The 19,625-nt window shown below is 40.3% G+C and overlaps 2 long non-coding RNA genes across 2 annotated transcripts in view; one reads left to right on the top strand and one right to left on the bottom strand.

The window, feature by feature from the left end:
• Positions 1-4,879: 4,879 nt before the first annotated feature.
• Positions 4,880-6,734, bottom strand: LOC135968247 (uncharacterized). Its single transcript, XR_010582871.1, has 2 exons — positions 6,610-6,734; positions 4,880-6,172 (listed from the first exon to the last, which is right to left on the bottom strand). It is a non-coding gene; the product is annotated as an uncharacterized lncRNA (long non-coding RNA).
• LOC135968246 (uncharacterized) overlaps positions 6,247-19,625 on the top strand; it is a 36,576-nt gene continuing 23,197 nt past the window's right edge. The window contains exon 1 of the long non-coding RNA XR_010582870.1: positions 6,247-6,501. This is a non-coding gene — a long non-coding RNA (uncharacterized lncRNA). The remainder of the gene's footprint in view (positions 6,502-19,625) is intronic.

The raw sequence follows: 19,625 nt of genomic DNA, 5'->3' as shown, positions 1-19,625 counted from the left end.
CTTGATATAGGCAGTAGGGCTTTGGAAGCCAGCGGTGGATTGGTCTCCTTTGTGTTGTGATTTTAGAGCTCCTTCCTAAAACTCCTTTTCCTACACTAGAGACACATCCATTTGGATGCAGGGGCTATTTAGGTTATCAAGAGGGGATCCCTATGGTTTCAACCCATGATCAGTATGACTTGTTCCACAAATTCAGAACTGGTATACACTTCAATTTTTGATTGTGTTTAGTTAATCCAACTGCCCACCCAATCCCGCTTAAGGGCAAATATTTTTTGGCACCTACTTCCCTTCTGTAATTTCTTAAGGACACAGGAATTTATCCATTGAAGTGTTTCAATTCTCTTCCAAGTGGCCAAGGAGAAATGAATTAGTTCTGCTTATGTTTGTTTATTTTTGGCCTCGAGGCATCACTCTGTAAGACAGGGCCTTCTAACTCAGTGAAATATTTCTCTTTGTTCACGGGATGCTCCTGCAGCCCAGATCTTGCCCAGTCTGCAGAAGTATCTTGAATTAGACTCATTCTTTTCTCCCTCCCTCTCTCCTTCCTTCTTTCCATTCTTTTCACCATACCATTTCATGCACAACCAAGGAATCCTTACAGAAAAATCAGACATTCCTGAGAATCTTAGAGCCTCATAAACTGGGGCTGGGATACCAGTCTAGATTCTCTTTCCTTCCGGACATTTTACTTTAGGGAACAGTTTGATACTTTCCCTGTCAGTGGGTGGAGAAAAAGATCAGTTTGGTCTTTATATCCAGAAACTGATGCCTCGCTATCCAAAGTAATCTTTTTTTCCCCCTCAGCCAACAGAAAGGCAAGTTTACTAAGCTTCTCAACAAATAGAAACTGTTACTCACTAGCATTTTCTAAGAACAGTCAGTGACTACTGCCTCATATATGTGGTACTGAGAAAATACATTGCAGAGGGTTTTTTTCTGATCACTGTTGGTCTGTTTCAGGTTACCCCATGATACTCATCCGTACATATAGGAGAGAGGGTCAGGGTTCTACTGTCTTCTCAAGGAGTCCTCTTTTAATTCAAGGCTTAGGAGGCACCCTGATGCAAAAATATTTCTAAGGAAATAATAGCTTTATTGTCTAAGGAAAAAATCTGAACAGATGACTTTGGGAGGTTGGGAGAGATGAGAAACTACAACTAAAGGAGTAACAGGAGAAGTCTAAAGGCAAATTTCCTCTCTGATGTGATATTGAAGATCCACAGCAGACTGGGAGCTACAAGTTTATTTTCTGAGTTATTTTAAAAATTATTTTTCCTAAGGAAGATTTTAAAACATTATTTACATGTGAATAAAACCAATCATATATGAAGATAATTTACTAGCTCACAGTAACATCCTACTTATTCCTCACTATTCAAAATGCAAGACAGAAGCATAATATGCTTTAGAGAAGATGTGGATTTTTTTCTTTTTCTTATTTTAGAGACAGGGTCTTGCTCTGTTGCCCAGGCTGGAGTACAGTGGTATGATCACAGCTCACTGCAGCCTTGATCTCCTGGGCTCAAGCAATTCTCCCACCTCAGCCTCCCAAGTAGCTGAGACAACAGGTACATGTCACCATACATGGCTAATTTTTTGATTTTTTGTAGAGACAAGTTCTCACTATGTTGACTAAGCTGATCTCAAACTCCTGAGCTCAACTGATCCTCCTGCCTTGGCATCCCCAAGTGCTGGGATTACAGGCATGCGCCACCACACCTGGACAAGACATGTGTTTTTATATCAGATAGAATAGGCTCATACTAGCAAAGAGCACAAAATGTTATGCAACCGATCTTTCAGATTTCTCCTTTATAAAATGATAGCTATATAACTATAAAATATGATTATATTACTCCTTTTAAAAATTGCTACAATGATTAAATTTTATAATTCATGTGAATAAATGTATATTTATTGGCCTTCAACTTTTTGACTGTGTAATTTAATCAATGTACTCAACTCCTGTGCCTCAATTTTCTGATTTTTAATGTTTGCATTATTATAGTAACCACTCAAGGGATTATTGTGAAGATCTTACACATGTTAGTTCTTTGAGTAGTGACCATTAAGTATATGCGGTGATGATGATGATGATGATGATGATGAGATATTCTGACTGCCTGGTTGTAGTAAACACCAATCAATTGTGATCATTAGTTTATATTCCCTATTCAGAACTCTTTAACTTAAAAAAATCCACCTTCAGTAATTTATAGTGCATTAACTAATAACATAGTTGCCAAACTCACACTCTTCCTTTCTATTTCAATGGTTATTTTTAAAATTTTCTTCCTTACTTTATATCTGTCTTCCTTTCTTTCTTACTAGGTAAGGCCTGAATATTTTATACCTAACTTTAAAACTGCCCATTAAATTATATAAAATAATGAACAAAACAGGTAAGTTGAACTAGAAACAGCACTGGTCTTAATAGAAAGAGACCTGGGTTCCAGTCCCCATTCTGACACTTTCTATGAGAACTTGAGATGGATTATTATTTTGAATCTAAATACACGTTTATTACTTCTGCTCTTGAAATTCAGCTAACTGAAGGATCATTATAACTCTTCTTGTTTCCTAGCTTCTAGTTGTCTCCTGACCTTTAAGTTGTTGCTTCTGCTGCCATCTTCCTCCTTTACAGCATCCATTTCAAATTTGAAAGACCCCTTGATTATATCATGACTGTTTCAGAAGAGCTATCTCTATCAGTCCATCTTATAGAACATTGACCAGTTAGGTTGGCTGGTCTTTAAGCTAGTACACTGCACAGTCCAAATAGCCAAAATGAGCAGAGGGGCCTGATGACACAGTTTAGGGAACTCTATTCTGCTGATGTAAGCAAACGTTTTTCTTACAAGGCAACAGGTATAGAAGGCAATATGACTGATTCATATAAAACAAAGTTTAAGACTATGTGCCTGGGCCGGCATTTGGCACCAAGAAAATAAAGCTGAATAAGGCATAGTTTTTGCCTTTGAGGAGCTCATAGTCTAGTGTGTTAAATATAAATTACATTGAGATAAAATGAGTGTGTAACTGCTATCAAAAGGTATGTGCTCTCTGCAAGGGCAAAATAAAAGGATCTTAGCTTATGTTGGATGTTAAGAAACATTTACTCTTTAGAGTATGATCCTTGAGCCTGAGTCTTAAAGGATGAGCAAGAATCTGGAAAAAAAAAGTGTCAGAAGGTCATTCTACATCACAGAGACATGGATGAAGAACAAAGGTAGAGAAGTGTAGCAGAGGACTGGAGTGTGAGTGTGTGGTGTGTGTGTGTGTGGTCCTACAACTACCACCATATGCTGCATAACAACATTTTGGTCACCAATAGGCCATAGCTAGGGTAGTGGTTTCATAAGATAATAACAGAGTATTTTCACTATACCTTTTCTATGCTTATGTATGTTTAGATGTGCAAATACTTACTGATATTTTATAATTGCTTACATTACTCAGTACAGTATTATGCGTTAAAGGTTTGCAGCCTAGGAGCAAATGGATCATACTCTCTAGCCTAGGTGAGTAGTAGGCTAAACCATCTAGGTTTGTGTAGGAAAATGATGATGTTTGTATAACAATGAAATTGCCCAGTAGTGCAATTTTCACAATGTGTCCCTGTAGTTAAGTGACACATGACTGTGGTTCAGCACTTCTGGTTAAGTGACACATGACTGTGGTTCAGCACTTCTGGTTGTCTAGAGAGTATGACAGATGATTAATACATGAATGAGAAGGGAATGGGAATAGAAAGAAAAAACTGAGGGTCAGAGCGGGTGGTTAAAGACATAGAATAGGGGAGAACTGATGAATCTCTCTCCTAGAGGAAATGAGAAAAAATGAAATGGAGAGAATTCTTGGATGGAGTGCTACTTACTATAAAGGGCTTCTCTCCCTTGAGACCGGAGGAAAGAAAGTAAAGAAAGCAGTATAGGTAGATAAACATTTTAATGGGGAGCAGAGTGATGAGGCCCATTCTCCCCAGTGGCTTTCATTCTTCTGTGAGGTAGTTGAGGGGCTTGCCTGCTACGAGAGTGTATTGGGTGGTAAAAACCTTGAAGAGAAGGCCAATGTTTTGGCATATTCACTAAAGATCACAGGAAAGAAAAATCACTATGGGTAAAAAAACAAAATAACCAGTGAAAAATAAATAATCAAGAATAAGTAAAATATTAGGCAGCATAAAAGGTCCATCTAAGACTGTTTGCAATGAATTTGTTGACAACAAATAAGCAAGGCTGGATGATTTTCACCAACATTGTCTTGTTCTCTGGCTCTAGGAGGAAAGGATGCAGATTGCAGTTTTGATCTTTTTCTATCCTCTCTAGAAGTTTCCAGTTAGGGTTATGTTTTTTCCACAAGAGAAGGTGTGGGGGGAGCTCTTAGTAAGAATGGTTCAGCTTGGGGGTCAGGCTGGCAAGGCTTATGGCAAGAGCTAGGTGGGGAACAATGAGAAGCTGATTTTCAGGATAGTGTGAGGATCATTAAAGCAGAGGACTTTATGAGGCTGAAGAATTGGCGGAATGAGAGAGACTATTAGAAAGCTATAAGATGAGGTGATGTGGGAGTCAACAGTATAGTATGAGACTGTTGGAATTACTGATGTGACAATAATTCTGGGGTTGATGCTACAGGAGGCTAGAGCTAATAATAGTTCAAATTAGGCCTAATATTCAAACAGAACAGGGGAAGTAGTCAAATGATAGAAAATTTTCGACTCTGTTTTCTGCCCCATGTTCTGGCATAATGTTTTTAAGGAAGGATAACAATAGCTAGACTTTTGTATATTTTCTTCTTGTTTTCCCCCTTGTCCCACCTCCTTATCATTTTGAAACAACTTTGAGTCCCATAAAACCCCCAGTAAGCAAAGTTGTAGACTGTGAAGCTCTGCTTTATTTGGTATAAATAATCAAAGTTACTTAAGGTTTTACACATATTACAAAATTCCTGGGATCAGAGTCAGGATGAAGTATTTCTGGCCCTGGTACATTTGCTGAAATTTTGAATCCGGTAAGAGTGAAGGAAACAAGACCCCAGACAAAATAAAGAGGTAAACATCCGTCACCTTTGTCCTCCTGCTCCTTGTGTGACAAAGGTTGCCATGGTGCTAGAAGAGTACAGAACTCATAGAAAACAAGCAAAATGTACTGTACATAATATGAGGATTTTTTTTTAAATCTTTGATTTTTTTTTTTCCTCTGAGTCAGACTTGGTGAGAAAATTTTCTGACTCACACAGTATGTTAGATGCCATGTTAACAGTAACTTCTTCCAATATAGCATACTCCAACCAGAGTAGTTTCAGCTTTTCCTATTTAATCCTTGGGCCCTCGGGGATGCAGCTATTGGGCTGTTGTGTGTAGTTTCTGGTGATAAAGACTTCTGATGTAAAGGATTTCCAAGGGATGACAAAGTCCATGATGAGGGACTGGGTGTGGACAAAATAAGTGGTTTGGAGACAAAAGCCCTCAGCTTTTAAGGTGCGAAACAACCTCTGCCTTTTGTTTTCAAATAAGTCATATCTGGCTGATCAAAATAAATACTGTAGCACCATTTGGAAGCTTCCTCTGAAGAAAAATGCCTGCTCTGGGCCAAAAGCTGCAGCAGTGAACCTACTCCTGTCAAAGTGATTTTCCCCCCTTCTTTGTTCCTCTTGATAATCCTAACAGTCTTTTGTATGTACACAGCTGAAAGCTATAATAACCCCAGTTTTACAGATGAAATAACTGAGGCTCAGGGACAGAACGAACCTTCCCTCAAAGTACAGGGCAGGATGGTAGTGAAGCTGGAGCTAAAGTCTCAATCTTCACATCCTGCTGCCTTCCTACATGGCCGGCCTGGTCCCTGGCAGAGAAAACTAGTGTTTCCCCATGAGTTCATGTGCATCTGTGCGTGTGTCCTCTGTGCACTCAGGCCTCCAGGACTTTTGTCACCGCCCAGAATCACTAGTCTTGACCATGACACATTCTCCAAGAAGCTGAACTCCCATGTTTTTGTTTGTTTATTTTTACACAGTAGCACATCTGTGTGCAAAAAGAGAGAACGTGGTGTCCAAGCTTCAGGATCTGACCCCAGAAGCCTCGCCAGCGGCGTCAGTCCGGCTTGCACTTCGGTCTGAGCTGCACTCGGGGGAAGCGTCGGGCTGTTTAGCCGCCGTATCCCCTGGCAATCTGTTCAGGAAAATAGACAAGAAAGGGCTGCCCAGGGCTGCGCCAGCTTCAGAATCCTGCTGCCATCTAGGGATGAGATGAAGCGTCTTCCAGCATGCAGCCGCCCTGATGGATCGCTGGGGCCTCGGGCGGGGTGCGCCGCTGTCCTTTCGCAGCCGTCCGGGCGGCTCTGCACGTGCAGCGCGCGGTCCCCCCCCCCCCCCACCCTGCCCAGCAGCCCGCAACACCCCTGGTCTGCCGCGGGGGACCCTGCCGATGCCTTTCGGGGTCGAGACTGGCGCGGTGGAAACCGCGGAGCAAAAGGAAACACAGACAAAAACAGTGAGAAGGTAAAAAGAGAGCGAGAGAAAACAGCCAGGGAGCAAGGAGCAGAAACCCTGCAAGAACAGAGACGAAAAGGGGAAGGTCCATCAGCGGAAGCGGGCTGCCCTAATCACCTGCGATGCGTGTGTTTATGGAACCTTGTCGCTGTCACCGCGCTGGTGTCCACACGCAGCTTAATGAGGTCCAAAGCGTCAAGCTACTTTCTTTTCCATATATGATTTTCAAGGTTTCCTTTTGCAAAAAGGAGCGGGCGCGGGTTGGGGGGGTAAGTGCAGGAAATAGGGTGGTGGAGGAAGTGGGTGGGTGGGGGTGCGGAGAGGCGGGGTAGGCGGGGGGAGATACTACTGCCTTTCGTAAAGATTGCATAGAAAATCCGGAAAGAGGAGACTCACGGAGTTAACTTTATTGTTTTATGTTATGGTGTAAGCATCTCTTTCTTCTACAAACAACAATGGGCCTTTCAAACAAGGGAAGGGGGAGAGGGTTGACTGGCGGGGGTGGGGCGGGAGGGGGAAAGGGGAGGGGTCAGGGATTGGGGAAAGGATCCTGCTGTTGACTGGGAGGCCCTGCTGGGAAACTTCAAACCACATTCTTTCTGAAAGGAAGTGTTATTAAAAGTAACTTTAATCCTTCCAGCCAGAAGGCTCATAAAAGCATACAATTAAGTCAAACAAATGACAAGAGCATTTTCTCTCCTACCTGTTTCCCCCGTCTGAGAGTAATTAGTACAGGCTAGTCTTGTCTCATTTTGTGCAAATAGAAGCAGAGCACTTTGGTAGGTGCCAGATTTTCTCTTACTTTCCTCAACCTGCCTCTTCCTTCCCTATCGCCCCACCCAAAACCCGGTTCAGCTCTTGGTACCAACCAGCCTGCCTGCAGATCCAGCCAAGAACAAAGGGGCGAATTTCAATATTTCCTCTTTGTGCAAGGTTAATTGAAAATCAAAAAGTCACTTTTCAAATGTCATATTAAACCCGCCACTGCATCAATTTCCCTTTGGTTCCCATCTCCATAGGCAAGAGAAAAGTGTTTTGCGGGGGAGGGAGGCGGGGGAAGTAAGGACACAATGAGGGAAAAGAGAGAGAAAGAAGTGAAGGGATTAAAAAAATGAGAGATACACACACACTTTGATTACAGATAGGCTAACATGCAGCGGAAAATTGTTTCCCAGAGTGTCCTCAGTCAAAGACAGTCTTTACATTCGGTACTGCGTTACTTGATATTCCAGAGACAGAATTGCATCCTAAACCTACAGAGATTAGGCCTCCATGTTTTTATGTTTTAGTAGATGGATCACAATATGATTGTCATAAATGCCACGGGATTTTAAAACCTTAAAGGGTAATGTAATAACTGGGCCATCTTCAGTCACCCCTCCCACTTTTTATACCCCTCTGAAACAGGTACAAAAACACACACATCCCCACAGAGAGAGATACAGCCCTATGGGGTTCTGACAGTCAGTTTTTGTCACAAGGTATTTTGGAAGTGTTGGGCTGGAGTTTAATGACCTAGCATCCTTAGCTTTGCTCCTGGCCCAGTAACCGTTCTCTGTCTGGATTTCCTGAGACTCAGTTTTCTCCTTTCAGGCATCATATCTGCCTCCTGAATTCACTACTCAGACTACATGAGGGGCCACATGAATAGAACAAACTCATACGAATGCTTTACCCTCTTCTCGCATTCCCTAGGTCTTGTCCCGGATTAGGTGATCTTAACAAGTTCAATTTTCTGGAGTGGAAACCTGGCTGCTTGTTGCCAGTATTCCTGAGGTCTGCAGAATGGCCTGGGGATAGAACTATCTGTTGCCAGGCTTCTTCATGCTCACTGTGTGTGTTTCCTGTGCCCCCTGCTGCTCTGCTACACTCACTTGCCAGTTGTTCCTGAAGCCAGTTGCTTTCCTGCCCAGTTGCTTTGGTCTTTCTGTCTACTATCTGTCACCTTATTTTCCAGGTATGGGCCTAGGGGTGTATCCTCTCCTATGATGTACCAATGAATCTATTTCCTGTGGACCAGCCTAGCCATGATAGGCTTATCTACCAGGAAATATTTGATTTACTACAGGTTTAACTTTTAAATATACCTACAAATAACTTTTTGGTTAGATAAGCAGAGTGAAGAAGCAGAATTGTGAATTAAATTCATTCTAAGATAACCCACCTGCATAAACCAGGCCCCTAAACCTTTTTTCATTTTCAATAATATTGTAATATTGTGGTGATATCAGATGTGTCGATCAACCCTAAATGAAGGGTAGGTGGAGAAGAACATTACAACCCTCTAAACTCATTAGAATGCAAAGATAGAGAGTCTCCGCAACAACAGCCACCTAGCTGTGTCAAAGTTCTCCTAGTGGCATTATCTTCATTGGTGAGATTGAATAGACAAAATCTGTGTCTTACCCTTTTAGATTTCTATCAACCCATACCTGTATGCAATATGCTGTGCCCTACTGGACTCTTTCTTACAGATTTTCATTAAAATATTGCATCTGTTATACAAGTTTTCTTAGCATGCCCCGATAACAATGACTTCTTCGTTGTGCAGCACTTCTTCCGATATAAACTTCTGTCTTGGTCCATTCAAGCTGCTGTAGCAAAATACATTAGACTGAGTAATTTATAAACAACAGAAATTTATTTGTCACAGCTATAGGGACTGGGAAATCCAAGATTAAGGCATCAGCAGATTTGATGTCTGATGAGGGCTCCCTCTCTGCTTCACAGATGGTGACTTCTTGCTATTTTTTCACTTGGTGAAGTCACCGAACAAGCTACTTTAGGCCTCTTTTATAAAGGCACTAATCCCATTCATATGGGCTCTGCTCTCAGGATGTAAAGCCCTCCCAGAAGCCCCACATCTTAAAACTATTGCATTGGGGATTAGGTTTAAATATATACATTTTGCAGGGGACAAAATCTTTTAGATCATACCAACTTCTGTTAGATACTGGTAACAATTTGTTGCACATAATCGGACATACGTGTGTCTCCTCCCACTCTCCAAACTTAAAATAAGGACCATATCTATCAACTTTATAGTTCAGGAACTTAAGGGTAGATGTTTAATAAATAATTGTTGGAGGTTGAAGAAATATAAAAAAGAAAATGGATTTGGGACTGTATTAGCATAATATCTAGATATTTTCCAAGCAATTTAGTAATAAAAATCTAATTTGTCATTGTTTTGGGCCAGCAAAAAAGCAATCAGATGACTGGATTAATTAATACCTGCAAACAATTGTGTTAGAATTTTTACATAGTCTAAGTTGACAGAATATGCATGTGCATCCCAAAACATTCTTTTAGCTGGTGAAGCTGTTTACTTAAGACATGCTTACAGTCTCACAGGGAAAATTTGACAGCATGACTTGTTTCCTTAGTCCACTTGAGTTTCTTAACCTAATCTAGAACTTCCTGTCCTCAACACTACCACTAAAATGAAAGATAGAAAGAGAAAGAGGGAAGGAGGAAAGAAGAAAGGGAGGAAGGAAAGAAGGAAGGAAGGAAAAAAAGAAGGAAGGAAAAGAAAGAAACGTCATATTTAACAGATACATCTACTCTGGAGTTGAAGTGGAATTCCGGCAAACAATTCCAAAGGAAAACTTTTAAATTCCTACTTTTAAAACATTGGATGCTGAGAATAGTAGGTTATTGCTGCTTATCGCTATTATGTTATATTTCTACAAAGAGATTCTCCAGAATCTTTAAAGGGCTCTCATCGAATGTGGAGTTTAAATATATGAGTAGAATTTATTTACAGTGGTAGAACTGGGAATTAGAACTGATGTATGCATAGCGCGGGAGAAAGTCTGAGAACTTGGTTTTAGTAAAACTGGCATTTTGCCCTGGTACTTCCTTTAATCCTCTATATAACCTTGGGCCAGTAACTAAATCTCTGGGATACTATATATATATGTATTTTAAAAGGGAATGTTTTGGGGAAGGCAATGGGTGAGACAATGCTGATCTAACACATGGATTATGGTGAGTCAATATCTGTGAAACTGTGAAAAAAGTTACATGCATGTTAGAACTAGAAGACATTATTTATTACTTATATTTTAGTAACCTATCCAAATATATTGAATGCTTACTTTATGGTGACTTTTTGCTGTTCTGGTGCCAGAAGCTGGGCTCCAACTGGCCTGAATCTCTTAATAAAATCTGCTAGTTCAGAGTTTGTCATATTATCAATAATTTTTGCATTGTCTTTTGATGGTAAGTGCACACACAGTCGAATATCTCAAAAAGCCACTCCTGTTGAAAAGATGGATGTAAGTGTTCTAAAGTCCAAAAGAAAAGGGAGCTGTGTTAAAGGTTAAGATAGCTTTACCAGACCAGTGTCTCTTCTCATTTACATTGCATGCTTTTTATATCCTCCTTCTTCTCTCTTTTTAACAATCTCCTTCTCTCCCTTAATGCTAGTATTTTGTAAGATATCCAAAATGTGTATTTAATCCATCCAAGTTTGTAGTCTCCAGTGTCAAAGCTTCTGCTTAATGCTGAGTTAATGCTCAGTCGTGCCAAAGCTTGAAGCTTTCAACGCAGCCCTGAAACCAGCTGCGACACATCACTAACGCTGAGGCTTCGGCTCCAGAGACTGCTGCCTGCATGGAGTAAATGCATCATATTTTAAAGCTTTGTCAGTGCAATCTAAGAGCTGTGTAAAGTGTAATTGGGGATCTTTGAAAAAAAATTATATTTGAAACCATTTTACAAGAATCATCAGGGGAGGCTTGCTTGAAACTTTTTCTTCTTAACATCTCACTGCCCCAGAAACAGGTCTATCACTTTGGGTAGTTTTTGCTTTTGAGCAGATTGTTTCTTTTCTTCAACCATCTTTTCTTTTGCAGTGAGCTGAGGTAAATAAATTTGAGAAGAGTGACATTCTTTTCTAACTGTAGTCTTAGAATGACTGATCTTGCAAGGAAGAACCTGATACGCTCTGTCTTTCACATCTAGGCCATTGCTCCTCCAGGTGTGGTCCATGGATCAACAGCATCAGTGTCTCCTGGGACCTTATTAGAATGCAAATTATCTATGGGGAGCACCCAGGGATCTGAGTTTTAATAAGTCCTCAAGATGATTCTGCTCAACACTAAAGTTTGAGAATCATAGCTCTAGGCTATTTGAATTCAGAAATTCCTGATATTGCATCCTTGGGAGATGCCTCACTCAGAACATTTTAAGGATGGGAGACTCACTATATTAAAAGCCACTTGAAAAAAAAATCAACCTGTTCTGTGACTAAAAGTTTTCATGACGTCATTTTAAAATGTATTGAGAGATACCTGCTTCTATAGCCTTCTTTTTGTTTTTATTCTTCTTATCTTCGATGCTTGGCATTGAGTAGGTGGTCAATATATTTGTATTAAAATGAAGAAAATATTGGCCTTAGTTTTGTTTTCTAGATAAACCTATCTAATCCAATAAATCCATCTTATCTTTATTTCATGAGGCAGCCTGTCAGATATTGAAAGCTACTAAGATGTGTAAGTCCTCTCTTCTTTAAGTTAATGATGGCTGGAGTTCTTGCATCCACAACAGAGGACACTGCACACAAACTCAGGCATCCCCTACTGACTGTCCTTTGGATGTGGACTCTTTCTCTTCTAGGAACAATGAAAAACCTCAGAACCATTACATATCATCTGGAAATAGATCAGAGTTTCCTGTGTATATGAATGCAAATAATTTTTAATAGAACTTAGAACTTTAAAATTAAATCTATTAAAATCGACATTAGTTCTGACCTGTTGAACTTTTCCTCTGTTATTCCTTCTTTATTGACATTATTTCCCCTGTATTTTAGAGGGCTAAAAAAAATTGAGTAAATAATAATTTCATCTTAAAAAAGTATATAAATTAAGAAGGCAAGCAAGAGAGAAAGAAACACTCATAATTATACAACCCATAAGAAATAGAAATTAGTTATTGTCTTTCTCCTTCTCTCCTTCTCTCTGCATAAATATCTGTATCTGTACATACACGTGCCCTGAATATATGACCATATTATAATTTGTATTATTTACAACAAATGTTGATGCAAACACACACACATACACATCAGGTATCCCAACTTAGTTTTAAGTAGGGATTTGACATATCTGATAAAGCTTTAGGAGATGTCTGCAACCTCTTGGAACGATGACGGATCCAGGCACTTTAGTGCGAACTTTTAGGTTGGTGCAAAAGTAATTGCGATTTTTGCCATTACTTTCAATGGCAAAAACTTCCTGTCTTTAGAGTTGTCTCCCAACCTGATCTCCATTTGACTCATGTTTAGAAGCTGTAGGAAACAGAAAATCTGTAATTAGAAACAGCAAGTGCTATTTCTTTTATTATTATTATTATTTTGTATTTTGAGACAGTTTCACCCTTGTTGCCCAGGCTGGAGTGCACTAGTGCAACCTTGGCTCACTGCAACCTCCACCTCCAGGGTTTAAGTGATTCTCCTTCTTCAGCCTCCCAAGTAGCTGGGATTACAGGGGCCCGCCACCATGCCTGGTTAATTTTTTTGTATTTTTCATAGAGATGGGGTTTAATCATATTGGCCAGACTGGTCTTGAACTCCTGACCTCAGGTGAACCACCCACCTCGGCCTCCCAAAGTGCTAGATTTACAGGCATGAGCCACTGCGCCCAGCACAGCAAGTGCTATTTCACCTACAAACTTGCATCTTATTAGGACCCAAGCAACTTAACTGGCAACACAATGGGAACAGGACACCCTTTCCCACTTCACCATAGGATGGTGCTCAGCCTTGGCCCTCCAAGAGCTGCCTGATGCCGCAGGGTCTCGGGAGGGTATCAGGAAAACACTAGGGCCAAGCGGTTCCTGGGGGCTTGACATGATACAGAGAGAAGAAGCAGGGCAGGGTGCACTGCAAGGCCTAGAGTAGAACGGCAGCATCACCATTGTGCCAAGAAGAGTGGTGGCTTCTAAAAGGAAGTAGTTCTGCCTGAAAGAACAGCAGGAGAGACTACATGGCCAGTAGGGCAGGCCCAGACCCTGTTTGGCCAGGCATGGAGAACACGTTGAATGTTGACTTTTAACTGAGCATCTGTGGATCACTCTGAAGCAACCTGCAGAAAGTTTTGACCGTGAGGTTTTTTTAAGGAATTAGGTTTTCATGAGCAGATAAGGCAACAATTATTTTAATTTGATAATATTGATATTATACTCTCAACTTTTTAACAACTTTGTGTGTGTGTATGTATTTTCAAGATAGGGTCTCACTATGTCATCCAGTCTGACGTGCAGTGGTTATTCACAGGCATAATCACAGCACACTGTGGCCTGGCCTCAAACTCCTGGCCTCAAGTGATCCTCTCACTCCAGCCTCCTGAGTAGGTAAGACCACAGGCACACAATCACCACGCCTGACTTATAACACATTTTTAAAACTAACTCTTTACCATGAACATTGTCTTATGCCCATAGCTATGCACAAAACATCATAATTGTTAGTGGCTACAGAGTATCAAGTACAATGTACCAAAATGAATTTAATGAGTCTCCCATTATATGACTGTTATGTGTTCAATATGTCCCCTACTGCAGTTTATATGTTGAAATCCTAACCTCAATATATCAGAATATGACTGTACTTGGAAATAGGTCTTTAAGGGGGAAATTACCTTAAAAAAGAGGACATTACGGTGGGCTTTAATTTAATATGACTGGTGTCCTCATAAGAAGAGATCAGGACACAGAAACAAATAGAGGAAAGATCATATAAAGACACAAAGAGAAGACGGCCAAATATAAGGCAATGCGAGAGGGCTCAAAAGAAACCAATCTTGCTGACACCTTTATTTAGGACTTCTAGCCCTGTGAGAAAATAGATGCCTTCAGTTTAAGTCATCAGTCTGTGTTACTTTGGTATGGCAGTCCCAGCAAATTAATACAGCAACTACTACTCACAATGTTTATTTAATAAATAGCATTTGTACATCCTGGTACATACACATCACTGATTATTTTTCCTAGAATCAGTGCTGGAGGTGAAATTATTGGTTCCAAAATTTATTAATAATTTGTATTATTAATTCTATCATAGAGTATATTATTATTTTCAACTTTCTTTTTTTCACGAATGTAATGCATTTGATTATTTATCTCCATGTTGTACATAATAAGACCAAGTATAAGACCAAATTGTGTCCTAAAGTTCATAATTATAAGGTTCCCTTCCAATGAACAGTCATGCACCCACAGATTGCATGGTGCTTCATCACCGCGCAGAAGGCTTACTGTCTTTCAGACCACATTCCATCCATCTTAATAATGTATAGAAGCTGCTTCCTAGAATTAGAGGATCCCTCTTGGGGAAATAAGGATCAGATAATTGCCTCTAAAAACTACCCCTCTCAGCTGGAAACGGAAATATTATACTTACAAGGGTCCGTCAGGTTGTTAGCACCTTAGCATGTTTGTGCAGTTGTTTGATGGTTTGATTTTTCAAAACAATTAATCACATTGTCCATCGACAAGAAACAAGACATTTCTCTATTTTACGTCAGTATAGCAGCACCACTAAGTTTTAGATAGCTTCACTGTAGACCCCTTTAGAAACATTTCTAGAGCTAGGAGAGGTGGCTGCAGCCCACAGAAGTCCCCTGGAGGTGCTGGTTTTCTAGAAGAGTGTTGTGTGGTGTCCACTGAGAACATTGGCATGCTACATACCTGACAGAGATAATCAACAATGAATATTTTGTGGATTAACTTGGGAAACCAATATAATTCATTCAGGAGCACATGGGAGAATATTCCTAATACTCTCAGGGGAGAAAAAAATGAGATATTCTCCTGTGAAATGGACTGAGTGGGGAGCAAGCATTATAGGATTGGAACCAGCTGAAACCCTAAGGGAGACTTGGGAAAACAGAGAATGCATATAAGAATTTTATCTTGAGAACCACTCTCTAAAACCCAAGAGAGAAATTAGAAGTATACTATTCTCCGCAGTTCCTGACATTTCCCATCCTCAGAACAGGAACTCTGAGAGAGATGCGGGATTAGAATGAGTTTTCCAAAACCAACCAGATCTCAGAATTTAATGTTGTGGCCCAGTCTCTATGGAGGGCAGCTATAGTAGAATGGTTAAGAATAAAGCCTCTGAGCTTCACAAATTTGCAGAGTAAGATATTTGAACTTCCATTAAGACCATTATCTATTTCTACTTTGAGTTTTTCTCCCTATCACACTTGCTCTTTCTCAAGATGGCATTAAAATGGCTGCAGGCAAATCTGCATTGAGCTAAGGGAAAGTTGAGTTGAGGATACATTTGGATTGATATAGCGGGACACGGTTAGTGATTTGCAATCCTTTTATGGATGATTAAGTTCTTACCAGCTCAGAGGATGCATGGCTATCCAGGACTATTCCAGTTTCCCACTGTGCTGACTCGAGGGACTTGTGAAGATGAAAGCATAGGGTCAGGGGCTGACTGTCCTATGAATGTGCCGTTCAGTTCCTGCCACCCAAAGGATTGGGCAACTGAAGGAAAATCAACGAGTGAAATGTGTGCAGCGAGAGCTAATCAGCAGAAAATTCTTCCAAACTGTACTGCTCAAGTATGAAGGAAAGTTGATGGAGATTTCCCCAACTTTGATAGCAATCTGAAAATATTTTTCAAATTCACCAGAAACAACGTGATAAAACTGAAAGACTTTTTTTCTTTTTTACTTTTTTTTTTTTTTAAGACAGAGTTTTGCTCTTGTTGTCCAGGCTGGAGTGCAGTGGCCCGATCTCGGCTCACTGCAACCTCTGCCTCCCGAGTTCAAGCAATTCCCCTGCCTCAGCCTCCTGTGTAGCTGGGATTACAGACACACACCACCATACCCAGCAAGTTTTTGTATTTTTAGTGGAGATGGGGTTTCACCATGTTGGCCAGATTGGTCTAGGACTCCTGACCTTAGGTGATCCACCCGCCTCGACCTCCCAAAGTGCTGGGATTACAGGTGTGAGCCACCGCACCCGGCCCTGAAATACATTTTTCAAAACTACAGCAATAAAAATCAAAGTTCAGTCTTGTTAGAAGGAAGTCTGATGTTCTGTTATCTTAGAGAGAATATTATAAAATCTTATGCATAGTGTACAAGCACAAGTGTGGAGAAAACATGAAGAGATAAACTATGGGTACATCCCTGCAATGGAATACTACTCAACAGTAAAAACAACTGAACAGTAAATAGGTACAACAGCTTGGATGAATCAGATTTCTTTCTTTTTTTTTTTTGAGATGCAGTCTTGCTCTGTCGCCAAGGCTGGAGTGCAGTGGCCCGATCTCAGGCCCACTGCAAGCTCCACCTCCCAGGTTCACGCCATTCTCCTGCCTCAGCCTCCAAAGTAGCTGGGACTACAGGAGTCGGCCACCACACCTGGCTAATTTTTTATATTTTTAGTAGAGACGAAGTTTCACCGTGTTAGCCAGGATGGTCTCGATTTCCTGACCTCGTGATCCGCCCGTCTCGGCCTCCCAAAGTGCTGGGTGGGATTACAGGCGTGAACCACCGTGCCCAGCCAGAAAGATTTATTTTTAAGTGGTAAAAGTCAATCTGACAAGTTTTTAATAGTATATGATTTTCTTTGAATTACATTATGCAAAGGTAAATTATATGGAAGGAGAACAAACCATTTTTTTTGTTTAGGGACTAGGGTTGAGAGATGGTTTTAACTATAAAGAAATAATATGAGGAAATTTTGGGGTATTATTAACTGTTCTGAATCTCAATTTTGTTAGTAGTTACATGTATCTACAAATGTTATATAAGCTGTACACCAAAATTAATCACATAATACATTCATTTGAAGATTGCAAAAATATTTTCAAAATTAAAATATTATGTACTTGTTTCAGGAAATCAGTATTATTTATACCATCATATAGTAATATCTGTGGAATTTTTCACTTTTAAAAATTATAGTTTATTTTTATTTATTTCATCATACTAAATAAACACTAATTAAAAAATATTGTTTGTGATTTTTTTGTTCATAGTATTGTATTGATTTCCTTAAAGAGATATTCAGTTGGCTAGTTCTCAGGATCCCACAAAACCCAGTCCTGTCCCTATTATGCTGGGGAAGACAGAAAATTGAGAACCTGTGCAGTAAAATTATCATAATGGGCCCAAATATATCTGTTTGCTAGAGACCACATACTAAAATCATAGCATCAGTTATTGGTTATATACAAGTTCACTGTCAGCTATTGTGAGTGAAGAAGGTGAACATAGGGGATATTCTTAGACATTATGACCCTATAGGCAAACCCTGCATGAAAAAGGAAAATCAGAGCCATAGGCAAGAAGGCAGGATTTAGTGATGACAGAACAGCAGAGATGCCCCGGGGCTACTATACAGCCTGTTTTTCTAGGAGGAGCCTACCCTGGCCTTGTCACAGACGGTACCTCTTAAGGACTTCAACCATAAGGCATGATCTGGAGGCTATTTAGGGTTTGAGTGACAGATATGTACAGTGGAAACTTCTAGGATGGAGCAGGTTTCAATTTGTATGTAGGTTTACTAAATAGGTTTCCGTATTTGCTATACAGAGTGGTTTTTACTTTGAATATAAATTAAATACTTTAGCAAAGTTCTGCTGTGGAGAGCAAGATAATGTAGACATCAGTGAAGCATAGTAGTGTCTTAGAATTTTGTTTTAATTCTTGGCCTGGCCACCAGATTAAGGTTGGAATATAAAGAACAAAGATCCCAAGGGAGTAGTAATCTGGGGTTCAGATGACTTCTTTGGTCCTTGGGTTTTGACTAAGCTGGAACAGGAGGCTTTGGCAGCTGACGACTTCTCAAAAGCAGAAGCTAGTTGAACTGGATAGGGGATTTGTGCCATCTTTATGAGCATGTAAAGAACAGAGATGGCATGCAGACTCCTGAAGCGACAACTACTGTCACCATGCCCTAGAATGGCTCAGAGCTAGGAACAGGACAGTGACGCTTTGCAAGCAAATTTTTTTTTGAGATGCAGTCTTGCTCTGTCGCCAAGGCTGGAGTGCAGTGGCCCGATCTCAGGCCCACTGCAAGCTCCACCTCCCAGGTTCACGCCATTCTCCTGCCTCAGCCTCCTGCCTCAGCCTCTGCCTCAGGTGAGCCCAGCTATGGGATTGTACCTAAGAATCTCTACAATAATTTGGAAGTACATGAATGCAGCAGCATCTGTGGCCCCACTCACAGAATAATGACATAATCACATCAGGAAGTTGGAGCACATAATAACTAAACAGAGAAGAGGCATGTTACCCATGTTGAAGCAAAGATAGAGAGTACTGTGGTCGACAGTACGGTCTTTGCAGTAGCTCTGGATCTGAGTCTTCTTTACAATTAATTACCTATATGACTGCAAATATAATCCCTTTAAACCTCAATTTCCTCATGAGAAACAAGAACATAGTAATATGAACTGTCCCATTGGTATGTTGTGGAGACGAAATGCACTAATATATAGAGTGCTTTATACAACAGCAGCCATATAATAATCAAACAGTTGCTAAGACTATTATTCTTAAGCATTGGATTTGCAATCTCTAGTGTAATCTATCTTATCAATATTATATATTAATTACACTGTATTACACATTATCCTACATGTTAATATAAAATATGTAAATGACTGTTAATATACATTTAAATGCAATATTCAGCTTATGGTAAGCATCTAATGAATGTTCGTCAAATTAAAATGTTCTGAAATTTAGGTAACTTAGATGGAAAGCCTAGTGATTCCACTGGGAGATCCTGCATGATGGCCCTGCCCTGAAACATGCACTATGCAAATCCTGGTATTAGTAGTGGGAGATGTTGGAAGTCAGGGTTTATGAAGTTCATCAGGAGGAGTGGCTCTACCTATCAGCAACTAGTGGTGTGGTCAGTGAAAGTCGAGGGGGAGGATGTCAGAAAAGAAAATCACCATGGTTACTCAGCAGAATTTCTAGGGCTCAGATCTCTCCAGTCACTGGGTAAGATGTGATGCATACAGACCACGGTTTCTGCAGGACAAAACAGACAAAGAGAGAGGAAGAGAGAGGGGAGAGAAGAGAGAGAGAGAACAAAAAAAAAAAAAAAAAAAAAAAGGAAGAGAGGATTGATTTCTTTCCAGATTTGGA

The sequence above is a fragment of the Macaca fascicularis genome, chromosome 18 (assembly GCF_037993035.2).
Source record: "Macaca fascicularis isolate 582-1 chromosome 18, T2T-MFA8v1.1".
Classification (NCBI taxonomy): domain Eukaryota; kingdom Metazoa; phylum Chordata; class Mammalia; order Primates; family Cercopithecidae; genus Macaca; species Macaca fascicularis.
Note: the sequence above shows the minus strand (reverse complement) of the source record. Positions and strands in the feature narration are given on the sequence as shown.